Genomic DNA, 15,892 nt, shown 5'->3' with positions numbered 1-15,892 from the left:
GTTTTGTGGCACTGCCGGTTGCTGATCCATTTTTCACTGAGGGTATTACTCTCCTGATGCACTCGGATCCTGTTCGGTTTGATGCCAAAGTTTATGTGGTGGTCGAGGCTGATGAGAAATCCTTCCCTCACCTTGTCCTCCAGACACGAGTCAGGTTCTTTTTTGTTCGGATATCCGGTGGTCAGGAGATAAATACCTCAATGAAAGGGACAAGGATTGGTCATACAACTTGGGTTTATTGAGAATGCGGTAAGAATAGTTTTGGTAAGCCACCGCGCCACTGACCCCTTCAGCTCAATGGTAATGACAAAATAATCGTTTGATCAGCATAGAGCACAATAGAATTTAACATATAACATTTTCAATATCAATAAATCAATTCTTAGGTAAATCACATAACATTACATCCATCTAAAACATTTGGTGCACCAATATTATCCCTGGTAACGTTACCATATTTTACACTCAGTCCTGGACTGACCTGTGCACAGGAATTTTGTAGTGTTTAAATGTCCTGTAGAGGTTTCCAGAAGGGTTAACAATCCCGATTAAGTCCCTGTACTTTCTCTCAAAAGAGTAGATGTTAAACTGTAGGCAGTGTTAAAGATTATAACAAAACACAGGACTGTTGCTCAATTCAGTCACAAGATGGCGCTGTTCTCTCATTACTCTTCCCTCTGACGCTGGGCTGTGTGCTAAATCCTAGCACTGCAGGCTAGGATTTGACTTTGAAAAGGTTCTGCAGTTCGTGGAGACTCTCTTGGACGCCCCACTGTGTGTCCCCAGCCGTTCTCCAGCCGTGTCTGCTGGCAATGTCACCAGTTCCAGCAGCAGATCAGACTCTCATGTCAGCTTCCCCTTTCTTGTTGCTATATCACACACTCCTCCTTCCTGCACATCCTCCTGGGTACAACTTTTTTCAGTTCAACTGTCAACTGTCATTCCCACTGTGTCTTTCTCAGCCTCTAGTACTAGTAACCCCTTGTAGCCCTGCATTTTAAAAGCATTTATGCACTCCTCTGTGCTGTTCAACAGGGCTTTGGGGCACCACAGATTCACATCAAATTCAAACTGTAGCACACTTAAAATCGAACACAAAATGACCTGCGATTCCACAGGAATAATCTACCTACTGGAATGTCCCTGCGGACTACAATACGTAGGAAGAACAACCAGAAACCTCAAGACGAGAATCCAAGAACATATAAGAAACATAAGAAAAGGAATGCAGAACCATAGCGTTTCAGAACATTTCAGACTGACACACCATCAAGACCCCACAGGACTGAAATTCATGGGGATCACACAGATCCCTAAACCTTGGAGAGGAGGCGACTACATCAAACTGATATCAAAAGAAGAAGCAAGATGGATTCACACACTCGGGACCCTCGCACTGAAAGGCCTCAACATAGACTTCAAACTAGGAGTCTTCTTGTAAGTATAAACCCCCCCCCTCGATACCCTATCCCCCCTCCTCCCCAATATCTACGCCCCACTTAAACACCTAAAATTAACCCCTCCCCACCAAATTTCGAGCCCATCAAAAATCTCAACCTGCCCCAAAATAAAAATAATTTATTCATTTAACTAATTAGAGCACCATATCCAAAATCCCCACTTCAATATAAACAGAATTTAGTCCCACGTCCCATCCCATAAGCATTATGCACATAGACCTTATAAAATAATGTCCTCACACCAGCACCCAAAAATATCAAAGAAAAAGACATCAGTACTCCAATTTGTGCATTCCACCAAAACCGGAAGTCCGGCGGCAAGTACACGCATGCGCACCAGGAGGCATCAGGAGAATCCGCTCGGCCAGAGCTACACAGCATGCTCGGTACACGCTACAACCAACTCCGCTTACAGCCTCCACTCCAGCATCAGCAAAAATGGACCAAAGCCCTAAGGAATAAGTATTTGTTAAACTGCTCTTATAAGAGCAAATAGAGCAAAAGTGAAACCAACACACACCCAGAACACATACCATAATATATAACTCAGACCTGGTACTTAGACACATAGCCCCATACAACCAATCCACTACATAAAGAGCTATAAACTACACAAAAACACCTAAATTCCTTACACCACATCCTCATATCCACACAAAGCAAGAATGTAGGAACTCCCTACCAACATTGAGCTATAAACGAAAACAAACAAGAGATATAGACATCACTGCCCGCTACTAATGGCAGTGCTTAAACAAGAACTATAAACACATCCAATATACGGAAGGTACCACTCCGCAGCAATATACACTGCAATAGAGCTGTAAACAGGGCAAAAGAGCTATAGACGAACACCAGCAAAACGAGCTATAATCAACTGCTTCCACAAAAGCATATACGTATATTGTTGTTGGTACCCTATCTGTGTTCTCTCACCCCCTCCCCCCCTACCTCTTTTTTTCTCCACCCCAGGTTGCGCCACGGCACATACAACGAGGTACATCGGAGTACGATGTCCGTTTCGTATCGTACCAGGGCTTACAAGTGTTTTGGGATAGATGGGGTGGATGCAAGGGGAGAGAATCGTGGGTGAACTATAGAGCGATTCCAATAACTGGGCAGGAGTGAGTAAAAGTTACTATTCTGGTTCATAACGAATCAATCCCGGCAGCGGATTTAGCTTCCTGGGTTAAGAGATTTGCCAATCTGGTGTCCCCGTTAACAAAGATCCCCGACCCAAGTCATGGCATCTGGGTTGGCGGATGGTCTGCCACGGTAGATCTTCGGAGCACGGAGGCTGGCCTGGTACACTTACCATCTGTGGCTTTCCTGGGGCGTGACAGGATCCAATGCTTCTACCCAGGCCAGCCAAGGATGTGTCACTGATGTGGAGACTTCCGCCACCTCAGCGCCAACTGTCCTCTCCAAAAATGTGGCCACTGGGGGGATATACATGCACTCAGATTAGGTGCAACTTGAGCGGAACTATAGGTCATCCTTTCAGCAAGTGCGCACATGCCGCACACAACACAGGTGTCATGGACGAAGAATTGGTGAGGGTGGCGGAGAATGTTGAAAAGGAGGAGGTAGCGAGGATGCCTGTAGACCCTGCTGGTGAGGGTCCTACCCCTCCGCTCCCTGTCACTAAGCAGCCTGAGAGACCTTTGGCGGAACCTGTTAGAGATACCTCAAACCAGTGGATCAGGCAGAAAAGGAGGAATAAAAAAAGCCAGATCGAAAGGGACAGTGTGGAGGGAATAGTAATTTCTAACATCTTCCAGTTTCTATCTAGTGACGAAGAGGGTATGGAAGAGGGAGACATTGTTAGAACTGAGGATGGAGAGTTAGTTTAGAGGTCAAAGCCGGGGAGAAAGCAAAAAAAACCCAGGGATCTTCCGTTAGGTGAAGTGGCTAAAATATATAGGAAGCCAAAGGACAAGACTAAAGGAGCTAGATCCTTCTTAAAAAATACAGGGGCTACTCCATCAGGCCCTCCCTCTGTGGAGGATCTAGTCCCTCTTCCTTTCCGGGACCTCCCCCCCACCCCTCTGTCAGGCATAACATCGCCCCCTGATAAGTCCTTGGGGGTTCTTTCCTCAGAGGTGGTAAGCCCGGCCTCTGTCACTGACCCAATCCTTCCTTCTCGCCAGGTCTGTCCCCCTTTCCCTGGCCCTTTGACTCCCATCCCTTTCCCCGCTCCTCCTGATGTTCCCTTCCTTGACCCCCCATCCAATCCTCCCCCTGCCCTGAAAGTGAAGTCGGATGTTCAGCCCTCAGGGCACTTAGAGGCCCCCGATAATTTGGTTAAGATTCCCCGAGGGGTAGCGAGTGCAGAAGTTGGTGTTGAGCCGGGTGGGGTCCCTCCCTCCAGGGAAGAGGTTATTATCCGGGGGGAGGTGGCCCTGCCGGCGGGCCTGAGCAATAAAAGGTACGGGTCCTCAGATGTGAACTCGGCTAAAAAAGTAAAAAATAAGTGAGCTGTTTCCTACCTTCTATAGCTCTGAAGGATGGCTTCCCAGCCCATTAGGATTTGCCACCATTAATGTGGCGTCTATACTTTCCAAATGAGCTCGTTACATGGCCTTTGATTTTTTCAGCACGGTTGAGGCTGACTTTTTATTTTTGCAGGAGACCAGATTGGGTCAGTTGGCTGACCTACACAAGGCCAAAAGGGAATGGAGGCGTGGACCGTCCTACTGGTCTCTTGCGGCGGAACCGTACTGTGGGGTGGCGGTACTTTTTACCGGCATGATAACCATCCAGCGGGTCATAGAGCTTGAGGTAGGTAGGTGCATGGTCTTAGATGTCAATCTGAGAGGGCACGACCTGAGGTTGATTAATGTTTATGGTCCCCAAACGAAATAGGGAAGGAAGTGCCTTTTCAGTGCGATAAATCCATACCTTTTTTCAGCCCAACAGATAGTCTTTGGTGGTGATTTTAAAACCGTCATTAGGACAAAAGACAAGGGAGGTTCAAGGACTTCTCTGGGCTATGATTCCTTTTTTCTAGCAAGTATGGTTAGGCAGGCTGTGGATGTGCATATTCGCCATTTCCCGGACCACACGGGGTTCACCTATTTTAGAGGTAGTTGTAGGTCTAGGATAGATAGGTTTTTTGTTAAGGAGAGCTCGAAAACCTTGGCCCCGGAGCTGAGGCCAGTAGAATTCTATGATCACGTTTACCTCTCTATGTCCTTGAATCCCTCGGAGACTCTTCGGAAGGGCAGGGGCCTCTGGCACCTGAGCTCTAAGCTCCTTGATGAGGAGGTGATAAGACAGTCCTTTAGGGACTTCTTTGAATCCCAGGAAACACTTTTGGAGGCGGGTTGGTGTAGGTCACAATGGTGGGAGATGCTTAAGAAGAGGACCTGGGGTTTTATTCGTGGCCTAGTAGCCAGAAACAACTTGTCAAAAGAGAGTACCTACCTGGCACTGAGAAGAAAACTTGGATTCTTGATTTCTGGCCAGGGGGATAGTGGGGAGATCCCCCAGGTGAAGGCTCAGATGAGAGAGATACAATATGACCGGTATGCTTCCTTGATTCTGGAGAGGGACTATGGGAAGTACCATTCGCCCGACCCCTTCCAGAGCTGTAGGAACTCGGTAGATGTTAAAGAGGTGAGAGGCTTGTGCGATGCTGAGGGTGTCCTTATGGTGGATAATCAGTGCATTCTTGGCGTTGTGCGGTCTTTTTACTCTGATCTCTTGTCTGAGAAGTCACTTGACAGAAAAGATGGACCGGTTTTTGAGGGTAACTCTTGGCCTTGGAGATTTTAGCGGCTCGCTTGAGTCCTTGGGCAGTGAGGTAACGGTGGACGAGGTCAGGATGGCGATAGATGGTTTATCTATCAAGAAAGCCCCAGATGGTCTTACATCTGAGTTCTTTAAGATCTTTGGGGACATCCTGGACCCGCGCCTCGTGGAGGTCTTTAATGAGAGCCTGGGCAGAGGTTTATTGCCTCCCTCCATGAGGGTCTCTGCCCTTATTTTGTTGTCTAAGGAGAAAGATCAGTCAAGTGTTGAGAACTGGCGCCCCATCGCCCTTCTCAACACCGACAGTACGATTTTGGCAAAGGTACTTTTTAATAGATTGATGCAGATTTCCGGTCGGTTGCTCTCTCCTTTTCAGCATTGTACTGTGAAGGGTCGAAGCACTTTCAGTGCTGTCCTGGGGGCGTGGGAGGCCATTGAGCGGTGTCGTGCGGAGAAGTGGGGGGGGGGGGGGGGAAGTACCTTTTAGCGTTAGATCAGTTGAAGGCCTTTGATAGGGTAAACCATGAGTACCTTTGGGCTCTGCTTCTGAGGTATGGTGTTCCTGTCAGGGTGGTGAATTGGCTCCGCACTATTTACAGACAAGCCGAGAGCTTCCCTCTTGTGAATGGTTGGGTGGGTGGGTCCGTCCTTTGAGGTCAGCTCTGGAGTAAGGCAAGGTTGCTCCCTTAGCCCCCTCCTCTATGTGTTCACAATAGATCCTTTCATTCGAAGGGTTGAAGGCAGCTCGATAGGAGGCGTGCTGTTGGGTCTGGAGTGTCCTTTGAAGGTAGTGGCCTACGCTGATGATGTTACTGTTGTCTTGTAGAGTCCCGCAGAAGCAATAGAGGTAGCTACTCTGGTCTGCGGGTATTCCGAGGCCAGTGGCTCGTTAGTAAACCAGGAAAAGAGTAAAGTTTTCTGGATGGGGGAGGAGGGTTGTGAATTCAGCCTTCCAGACAGTCTCCCCCGGGCTAGTGATAAGGTCAAAATTTTAGGGATTCATTTCAGCCCTGCCGATTATGCCAAGCAAAATTGGGAGTTTGGGCTAGAGGAAGCTTCCCAGAAGGTAGAGAGCTGGAAGAGGTGGAAACACTCTCTCCGGGAAAGGGTGGACCTTGTCAAGACCTTCCTGATCCCGGTATTCTTGTACGTCAGCTATGTGTGCCTTTTGCCAGAGTCTTTATGGTCTAGGGTTTATGAAGTTTTCTTCCAGTTACTCTGGGGGAATAGGCTGAACCTGGTCAAGCGGGCTGTGACCTACCGACTGAGGAAGGATGGTGGCCTGGGTATGATTAACCCAGTGCTTTTCTTTATTACAACTTTTTTGAAGTTGCATCTGAGTAGTCTCCTAGTTGAGACCCCTCCTCGGTGGGTGGGGGGCTTCAGGGTCTGGGTGGATCCCTTCCTCAGTGCATGGTATGGGGGGGCGCAGTGAAAAGCTTCAGGGTCCGGCATGGGTATCTCCCGGCCTACGTTTCCTTGGGATTGAAAGTGACAAGGCATTGGGGACTGGGGGCGGGGGAAGTCAGGAGCTCTTCTAGAAGGAAGCTGGAGAAGAGAGTCCTGCACTCCCACTTCTGGGTTCCGCTGTCACTAAAGGACTGCCCGGGTGATGTGAGTTCGGTGGGGCTTTCCCTGATTAATTCGGGGAGAATCCCGTTGAAGCTGTGGGGGACATTGCATGGCTCTCCTTTCATGGGAGACTCTACGTGAGAGGGAACCTCAAGTATAGAAATGCTGATGATCGTGGCTGCCCATGGGAGGAATGTCTAGGGGTGGAGGAGACTATGGACCATATTTCTTGCTACAGTGTCCCTTTAACGTAGAGGTTTATAAAAGAGTTTCCGGGTCCCTGGGGATCCCCTGCCTTTCAGGGCTTAGTTACCCTGAATGGGTCTACAGGGCATTCAAGGCCAGGTGGAAGGCTTTTGATTTTTGCACCCTTTTTCTAGTTAGTTTAGTGGTTAGGTATTTCACGTGGAGTGCACGGTGTCAGGCAGAAAATCCTTCCTTGTGAAGTGGTGGTGGGTGATATTTTCCACGAGGTGTGGAAGTTGAGGGGTTTGGAGGGACGTTGGATGTCCAATGTCAATTGGCTCAGGCTGTGGCGGGGCCTGAGACCTCCTTAGGAGGTCAAAGTCTGACGCCCTCCTCTCTAAAGCAGCTTTTCTCACTGTCCTTTCACTCCCTTAGATTTTGAAAATAAAGTCAGTTTTCAAGTATGGCTCACATGCATCTACATAGCACAGAAATAAGAGTATACTTAGGCGCTCCACTAAGATATGCAGCCTAGATATGTGACTGTGAACCCCACTATAAATTCACAATATTACAATATTTACAGAACAATAGTCACATACATTTGGCGCTTTTTTTAACACTCAATCAGTTTATACAAGTTTTCACCTTATATGGGGAAACGTATCAATCCATTCGATGTATATTCTTTCTTCAGTATATCTCAAATATGTAAAGAAAACATACAAACAAACATTGTGCGGATGGTAGACACAAAATGTACAATTCTCAACCGTCACCCACAATAAATTTAAATGTACACGGTGGTATGTATTTATAATGAAAATCCAATAGGTGTCATTGATCTTCAGAGAAAAACCCCTTAAGGGTATATGCTTATGAGACAAAACTCGAACATGCACTTCAAACAGCTGTCTTTAATCCGATTAATCCCTTCTCAGAAACGGTAACCACCCTTTACGTTCCCTCAGCACATGTAATGGAGAGTTGAAACCAGAAAGGACATCTCGTGTGATACAGTTTAAAATTTATTGCAACAAAATAATAAAAGTTCATTCCTCAACCAGGAATGGTTAAAACAAATAAAAACTCGTTCCAGAGACTAAGCTCCCACAATCACATAACAGGTTCTTTGATAAAGATGATACATCAAAGTTACACAACATCCGTCACCTGTGACTGTGTGATCACGCTCCGGTTTCTTCCGATATAGCCAACGCGTTTCGACCCTTTAACGGGGGTCTTTATCAAGGTTAGGTATTTCACGTGGAGTGCACGGTGTCAGGCAGAAAATCCTTCCTTGTGAAGTGGTGGTGGGTGATATTTTCCACGAGGTGTGGAAGTTGAGGGGTTTGGAGGGACGTTGGATGTCCAATGTCAATTGGCTCAGGCTGTGGCGGGGCCTGAGACCTCCTTAGGAGGTCAAAGTCTGACGCCCTCCTCTCTAAAGCGGCTTTTCTCACTGTCCTTTCACTCCCTTAGATTTTGAAAATAAAGTCAGTTTTCAAGTATGGCTTACATGCATCTACAGCTTGTTTCTTTGAGGGGTGTTTTTGTAAATTTTAAGTATGTTCATAAGTTGGTTTGTAGTTTGGTGGTGGCACCTTCTTAATTTTATGTGGTTTTATCTTTTGTATATTTATAAATTTGCTGGACTTTTAATACTTTTGGTTCAAGCCTAGCGGTTAGCCTTAAGTTTGAGTTTTTTAATGTGAGACGGTATCACCTTTTCTAATGTTTTGTTGGAGTGTTATGTTACAAGCCCAAAATAAAAATATTTCCAGCTCCAATAGAGTATATTAAAGTTGCTGCAGTTAAAAAGCTCATAGTTGGATCTCGGGATTGAGCAGGCGGTCCGCCGCGAGGCGAGCTACCGCCTGTCCCAGCCTCTGCCTCTCTGCGCCTCCCCAATGCTCTTGACTGAGTGTCCCGGGGGCTCGAAGCATTTACTTTGAAAAAATTAGGAGTGTTCAAAGCACGCCGGCCGCCTGAATACTTCAGCTAGGAATAATAGGACTCCGGTCTCCTATTTTGTTGGTTTTCGGAACTGGGGCCATGATTGAGAGGGACGGCCAGGGGCATTCATATTGTGCCGCTAGAGGTGAAATTCTTGGACTGGCGCAAGACGAACCAGAGCGAAAGCATTTGCCAAGAATGTTTTCATTAATCAAGAACGAAAGTCAGAGGTTCGAAGACGATCAGATACCATCGTAGTTCCGATCATAAACGATGCGACCAGCGATCCGGCAGCGTTATTCCCATGACATGCCGAGCAGCTTCTGGGAAACCAAAGTCGGGGGGAGTATGGTTGCAAAGCTGAAACTTAAAAGGTATTGACGGAAGGGCACCACCAGGAGTGGAGCCTGCGGCTTAATTTGACTCAACACGGGAAACCTCAACCGGCCCGGACACGGAAAGGATTGACAGATCGATAGCTCTTTCTCGATTCTGTGGGTGGTGGTGCATGGCCGTTCTTAGCTGGTGGAGCGATTTGTCTGGTTAATTCCGATAACGAACGAGACTCCCCCATGCTAACTAGTCCGCGTCCAACTTATTAGAGGGACAATTGGCGTTCAGCCACACGAGATCGAGCAATAACAGTTCTGCGGGCTAATGAAATTAGGTGCAGGGGGGCTGGGAACTATCAGAGCCAGGCTCTGATTGGCTGTGCTCACTATTTAAGGCAATGAGGTCTGCTACCTCATTGCCGGTTATAGCTTCTGTCTCCCAGTCTGCTGACCTGCTTGTTCCTGCTCCTGTGTATTGAAATTCTGCTGACCTCTCGTGTATGACCCTTGGTTGGGATTTGGACTTCGCTTGTGTATCCCGTGACCCTGACCTTTGGCCTGTTTACCGTTTCTCCTGTTTGTCTGTGACCCTTGACCCCGGCTTGTTAACTGGACTTGCTACCTGCTGCCGGCCCTTGACCTCTGCGTGGACCTCACTCCGCTTGCCTGGGTTCTCCCCAGCCGGTACACACTTCACGACCCTCTGTCAGTCTGCAGCCCAGTCTGTCCCCACCATCAGGGGCTCCAGTGAACACCTGATTGGCAGAGTAGACTCCGGGTTGTGTTGTGCCGGCTGGAGGGGTTCCTAACAATATATTGACACCCGTTAATATCTGCATGTGGATTTATGTGCAAAGGATCTAGTAGATTGTTTATTCTATATAATCTTTTTATTTTTATTTATCTTACTTTAGTAGATTCCGGTTTTATAGACATGCCCATTCTATGCACATTAGTATATACAGTCAGGTCCATAAATATTGAGACATCAACACAATTCTCATATTTTGGGCTCTATACACCACCACAATGGATTTGAAATGGAACTAACAAGATGTGCTTTAACTGCAGACTTTCAGCTTTAATTTAAGGGTATTTACATCCAAATCAGGTGAACCGTGTAGGAATTACAACGGTTTCTATATGTGCCTCACACTTTTTAAGGTACCAAAAGTAATGGGGCAAACTAAACAATCCTACATCAAACTTTTACTTTTTAATACTTTGTTGCAAATCCTTTGCAGTCAATGACAGCCTAAAGTCTGGAATGCATAGACATCACCAGACACTGGGTTTCATCCCTGGTGATGCTCTGCCAGGCCTCTACTGCAAATGTCTTCAGTTCCTGCCTGTTCTTGGGGCATTTTCCCTTCAGTTTTGTCTTCATCAAGTGAAATGCATGCTCAATCGGATTCAGGTCAGGTGATTGACTTGGCCATTGCATAACATTCCACTTGTTAGCCTTAAAAAAAATCTTTGGTTACTTTTGCAGTCCATCTGCACTGTGAAGCGCCGTCCAATGAGTTCTGAAGAATTTGACTGAATATGAGCAGATAATATTGCCCGAAACACTTCAGAATTCATCCTACTGCTTTTGTCAGCAGTCACATCATCAATAAATACAAGGGAACCAGTTCCATTGGCAGCCATACATGCCCACGCCATGACACTACCACCACCGTGCTTTACTGATGAGGTGGTATGTTTTGAATCATGAGCAGTTCCTTTCCTTCTCCATACTCTTCTCTTCCCATCACTCTGGTACATGTGGATCTTTGTCTCATCTGTCCATAGGATGTTGTTCCAGAACATAATAATGGCTTTTTTAGATGTTGTTTGCCAAACTCTAATCTGGTCTTCCTGTTTTTGTGGCTCACAAATGGTTTACATCTTGTGGTGAACCCTCTATATTCACTCTTGTGAAGTCTTCTCTTGATTGTTGACTTTGACACATATACAACTACCTCCTGAAGAGTGTTCTTGATTTGGCCAACTGTTGCAAATGGGTTTTTCTTCACCAGGGAAAAAGTTCTTCTGTCATCCACCACAGTTGTTTTCCGTGGCCTTCCGGGTCTTTTGGTGTTGCTGAGCTCTCCGGTGGGTTCTTTCTTTTTAAGAATGTTCCAAACAGTTGATTTGGCCACACCTAATGTTTTTGCTATCTCTCTGATGGGGTTGTTTTGATATTTCAGCCTAATGATGGCTTGCTTCACTGATAGTGACAGCTCTTTGGACCTCATATTGAGGGTCGACAGCAACAGATTCCAAATGCAAATGTCCCACCTAGAATCAACTCCAGACCTTTTACCTGCTTAATTGATGATGAAATCATCAATTAACTTCCTACCTTTTCTTCTGCCTCTTCCTCCCCCCTTATCCTTATCCTCCGTTCCTCCATCTCTCCCCCGTGTCTCTCTGTCTGTCTACCCCACCCCTTAGATTGTACGCTCCTTTGAGCAGGGTATTCTCTCCTCCTGTCTTCACCACTGTTAACTCTGCTCTCCAGCTACTTAGCCCTCCTCCTTGAGGACCCTCTTTCCCGCATCCCCTCTCGCTCCCTCCTCTCCCCTCTAGGGGTCTCCCTGTCATCCGTGCCTTCCCTCTTAGACTCCGCCGTTGGCGGACCTTCCCCTCTCCCCTCCTCCGCCCCTCTAGCGGTGCTTTGAGCTCACTGAGTTACTGTGATTATTGTTTACTGTACTGTGCTGTCTCACCTCGTATTGTAATCTCGTTTGTCCCTGTACGGCGCTACGGACACCTAGTGGCGTCCTATAAATAAAAATTAATAATAATAATAATAATAATAATAATAATAATAATAATGAAATAATGAGGGAATAGCCCACACATGTCCATGAAATAGCTTTGGAGTCGATTGTCCCATTACTTTTGGTCCCTTAAAAAGTGGGAGGCACATATAGAAACCGTTGTAATTCCTACATGGTTCACCTGATTTGGATGTAAATACCCTCAAATTAAAGCTGGAAGTCTGCAGTTAAAGCACATCTTGTTAGTTCCATTTCAAATCCATTGTGGTGGTGTATAGAGCTCAAAATATGAGAATTTGGTCAACGTCCCAATATTTATGGACCTGACTGTATGTGCATTATCGCATTGATATATTTGGGCATTACAACCGTTGCATGTTTATACTTTTATATGCTCTTTTTATGGTGCTTTGAGAAAATGAATTGGTCACTTTAACTGTGGGATTCCCTGCCTTCACACACCCTTTAAATAAGGGTAATTGACACTGTCAAATCCGCTTTGAGAAAGTCTTACTGTTATTAGGACGAAACACGTCAGCTGTGCATTTTCACCGAGTTCAGTGTGGTCTCGGTTCTTGGATATATTACCTTCTTCGTGACAAGCGGAAAGTTTTAGCTTGTATTCCGGCAACAAAAAGAGCAGCGTACACTGGAAGTCACTAGCGCAAGGGACGTTTTTTATTCCTATGGAACCCGCAGGATGTCTGCCTACATGTGGTTCAACTAATTTTTTTATTTTCAATTTTTAGTCCTTTTTATAATTATAGAGCCCAGGCTTTCACACAATTCTACTTTTATCCATAAGGACACATGCGCATGTTTATCTTTCTATACATGGTTGGATAAATTTCCTTGTGATAACATAATTATCCGCTTATTGGTTTTAGTTTTGATGAGACAGCGTCTATTCCACTATTTATGTTATTAATAAATGTATCATATTTAAGATTCTTTAAGTTTATTATATTAATATTGTTTGTTACACTTGCAATCTTAGCAGGTTCACAGCGCTCTATTTTTGTATTGTTTGTTTTAATATTGGATTGATGATTCGTTAAAGAGCTGCAGGTCCCTGCTACTATTTGTATTTGTTTATTTTAGTGGTCACTTCAGAATTTCTGTTTGGTTCATTGCTAAGCGCCAAAGGTTCATCCCCTAGGGGAATTCATTTAATTGATAGTAAAGTAAACAAACAAAATAAAAACATGCTTTTGACTTTGAGTGACCCGTAATGTTGAGGGCTTGGAGGAAGCATCAGAGCTCTCTGGGTCAGCAGGGTGTGAACGACGACGTGATGAAGGGACATGGGGCTGTGTAGGGGGGTAAGCCAGAGGGCTGGCCAGGGGCTATGTGGGGTGTGCCGAGGGGTGTGAATGGGCAGGAGGCTGAGAAGGGGAAGGAGGCAGAGAAATGGATAATGGAGAATAATTTGGAATAGTGAGCTGTGGTGCTGAAGTAGGTGAAGGAGTGACATTTAGTGGAGGGTGTTGTGACGTTTGCTGATTCTGGACAATTTGGGCCAAGAGGGTGCACATATCAGTGAGAGTTGCATTTAAAGTGCTCATGTGCTCATCTAATTTGTGCTCAAGACAGGTATTGGACATATTATGGACATTAACGTCAATGGACTCTGTGGCAGATTCTTATGTGCGATATTGTCTGCTACCTCAAGAGTTGTACATGCTTCCTCAACATCACGGGTACCCGCCTCTACTTGCTCGCCCTCTGGGTTGGCACCCACACTTTGTAGCTCCCCCTGCCGCTCTGTCAAAATGAAACAAACAAAAAATGATTCAAGTGTCAAATGTACCGAAATCTTACAGTATAAAATTTCACATTGTGATGCATCCATTAAGATTTATCTGAATATAGGTTAAGGCTAAAATTGTATCTAAAAAAAATAAACATTAGATAAGACACCCAGAAATTGCAGTCATTAGGATGTTAATACTGATAGAGGTGCCATGTTTGTATACAAAACACAAACATTAACATACACCCATAGAATATAGTCCAAATGTACCTAGAGGAGATAATGGCCATGTAAGGGGTGGGACGCTGCCAGTATCAATTCGGCCCACCCCTATCGGAGACTCTTCAGAAACTGCGACACTCGCTCACTCCTCTAGTGGCGACAATATTAAGTCCTGTACAGGGCCACCACCCATTCCTTGAGCGTGCCTCCTTTGTTCTATTAGTTTCTTCTTTAAAGTCTGCCCACCTGTACAAAATAGAATATATTAATTGTAAGTCTTTAAACAACTAAACCATGGACTGTTGCAATTTAGACACACACAGCTAAATGTGTGTTCATTGTCCTGGGTGAATAATTGCCTGAACGTGACATGTACATTTGGCCAACTACTCTTTGACACTACAATGCACATTATCTAGGGACAAATGTGTCCTTCAAGAAAACATGACTTACACTGGTAAAATATGTGTCATATATGTAATACTTGACACTCTTTTACTATGATTACAGTTTTCCCCAAAAATTAAAATTAAAAGAATTCTTTCAACCTATTATATTTGCAGTTTTTTCACATAATTGATCGCCTGCCGACAAGGAGGTATTGCATTAACTTGTTGCGTAATCTCTTCCCAGTGTCTGGTTTTTTGACTGGCTGACATAGGCGTCTGCTGTGTGTGAAATTTTTCAATAGCCAATTCCAGCAAAATATCTACTAGGCCCACGTATTGCATGGCTCAGCATCAGACATTTTGATGCCAAAACTAAACAGAGATGGAAAAAGAAATACCAAAAGAAATGTTAAACATTTACATTGATTAACCCCCCCCCCCCCCCCAAAACTAAAAAATATTGCATGCTTAACAAGAGCAATGCATTCCTCACGCTCCTACATAGTTTGCAAGTACATGAACATTAGAATATAAATGCTTGTGCATTTGAATTGGAGACGTGTAGCATGGACACAAGTGGACGGCCAAAAGGCAGACACGCACCTTTTTATTAGAGCAACATAAAAATTAAAAAATACACCTTCCATTGTTAGACACCCCAAGGCAGTTATAAAAAACACAACATAGATATTGGCAAAAGCAACATCACCAAATTGGAAATGAGTGAATAACCTGATAATATATATAAGTCAGCATCAGAATAAACGTCAACCCCAAAAACAATCAAAACATTAACCATACAAGGTGTATGTAATGTAAATCGTGCTAGTCACTTCTCAACCAACAGTAACAGCTGACAGCCCCCTTCTGAGGGCCTGAAAAAATAAAGTAAAGCGGATATATTCCATTCCTCCAGCTACTTATTTAGGCGCTTAACAATTTGCATTTGTAGTACACACTATTAAGTGTGTTGGTGGGTGATTTGTCCAAAAAACGTAATATTGAAAGCAAAATATAGGGTTTGCCACTCAGAAAATCTGATTGTGATATCATTGACTTTTGTGTGTGGATAACCTGTTAACCAATGTTATGCTTTTAAAAGTGACGAGTGGTAGAAGTTGCAGAATGTAGAAGTAGTATTTGTCGCCCAATCATGTAAAAATATAGTGAACAAAGTCAATGTTGATTAAATATCGAGGCCACAATGTTTAGTATAATAAGGGGCATGTGTTTTATACATAGTCTGCTGAAGTTTGGTAAATGCTACCTTTTAAGGGGGTGGATGGCCTTTCAAATATTTTTTGCAGCTGACTGTTTGCATTGCCAATAAATACACTACTTATCTTTCAAATAGGAATATGTCTGATGCAGGCCCCAGTGGCGAACAGGCACCAGGTATGCCAATTCGCCGCAAGCGTAACTTTTCAGACCAGAAGCTGGAAGTACTAGTGGAGCAAGTGCTCCAGAGATTTCACTCTGACCAGCGGAAAATCACCAGACA

This window comes from Mixophyes fleayi, chromosome 4 (assembly GCF_038048845.1).
Source record: "Mixophyes fleayi isolate aMixFle1 chromosome 4, aMixFle1.hap1, whole genome shotgun sequence".
NCBI classification, from domain to species: Eukaryota; Metazoa; Chordata; class Amphibia; order Anura; family Limnodynastidae; genus Mixophyes; species Mixophyes fleayi.
This window is presented reverse-complemented; position numbering follows the sequence as displayed.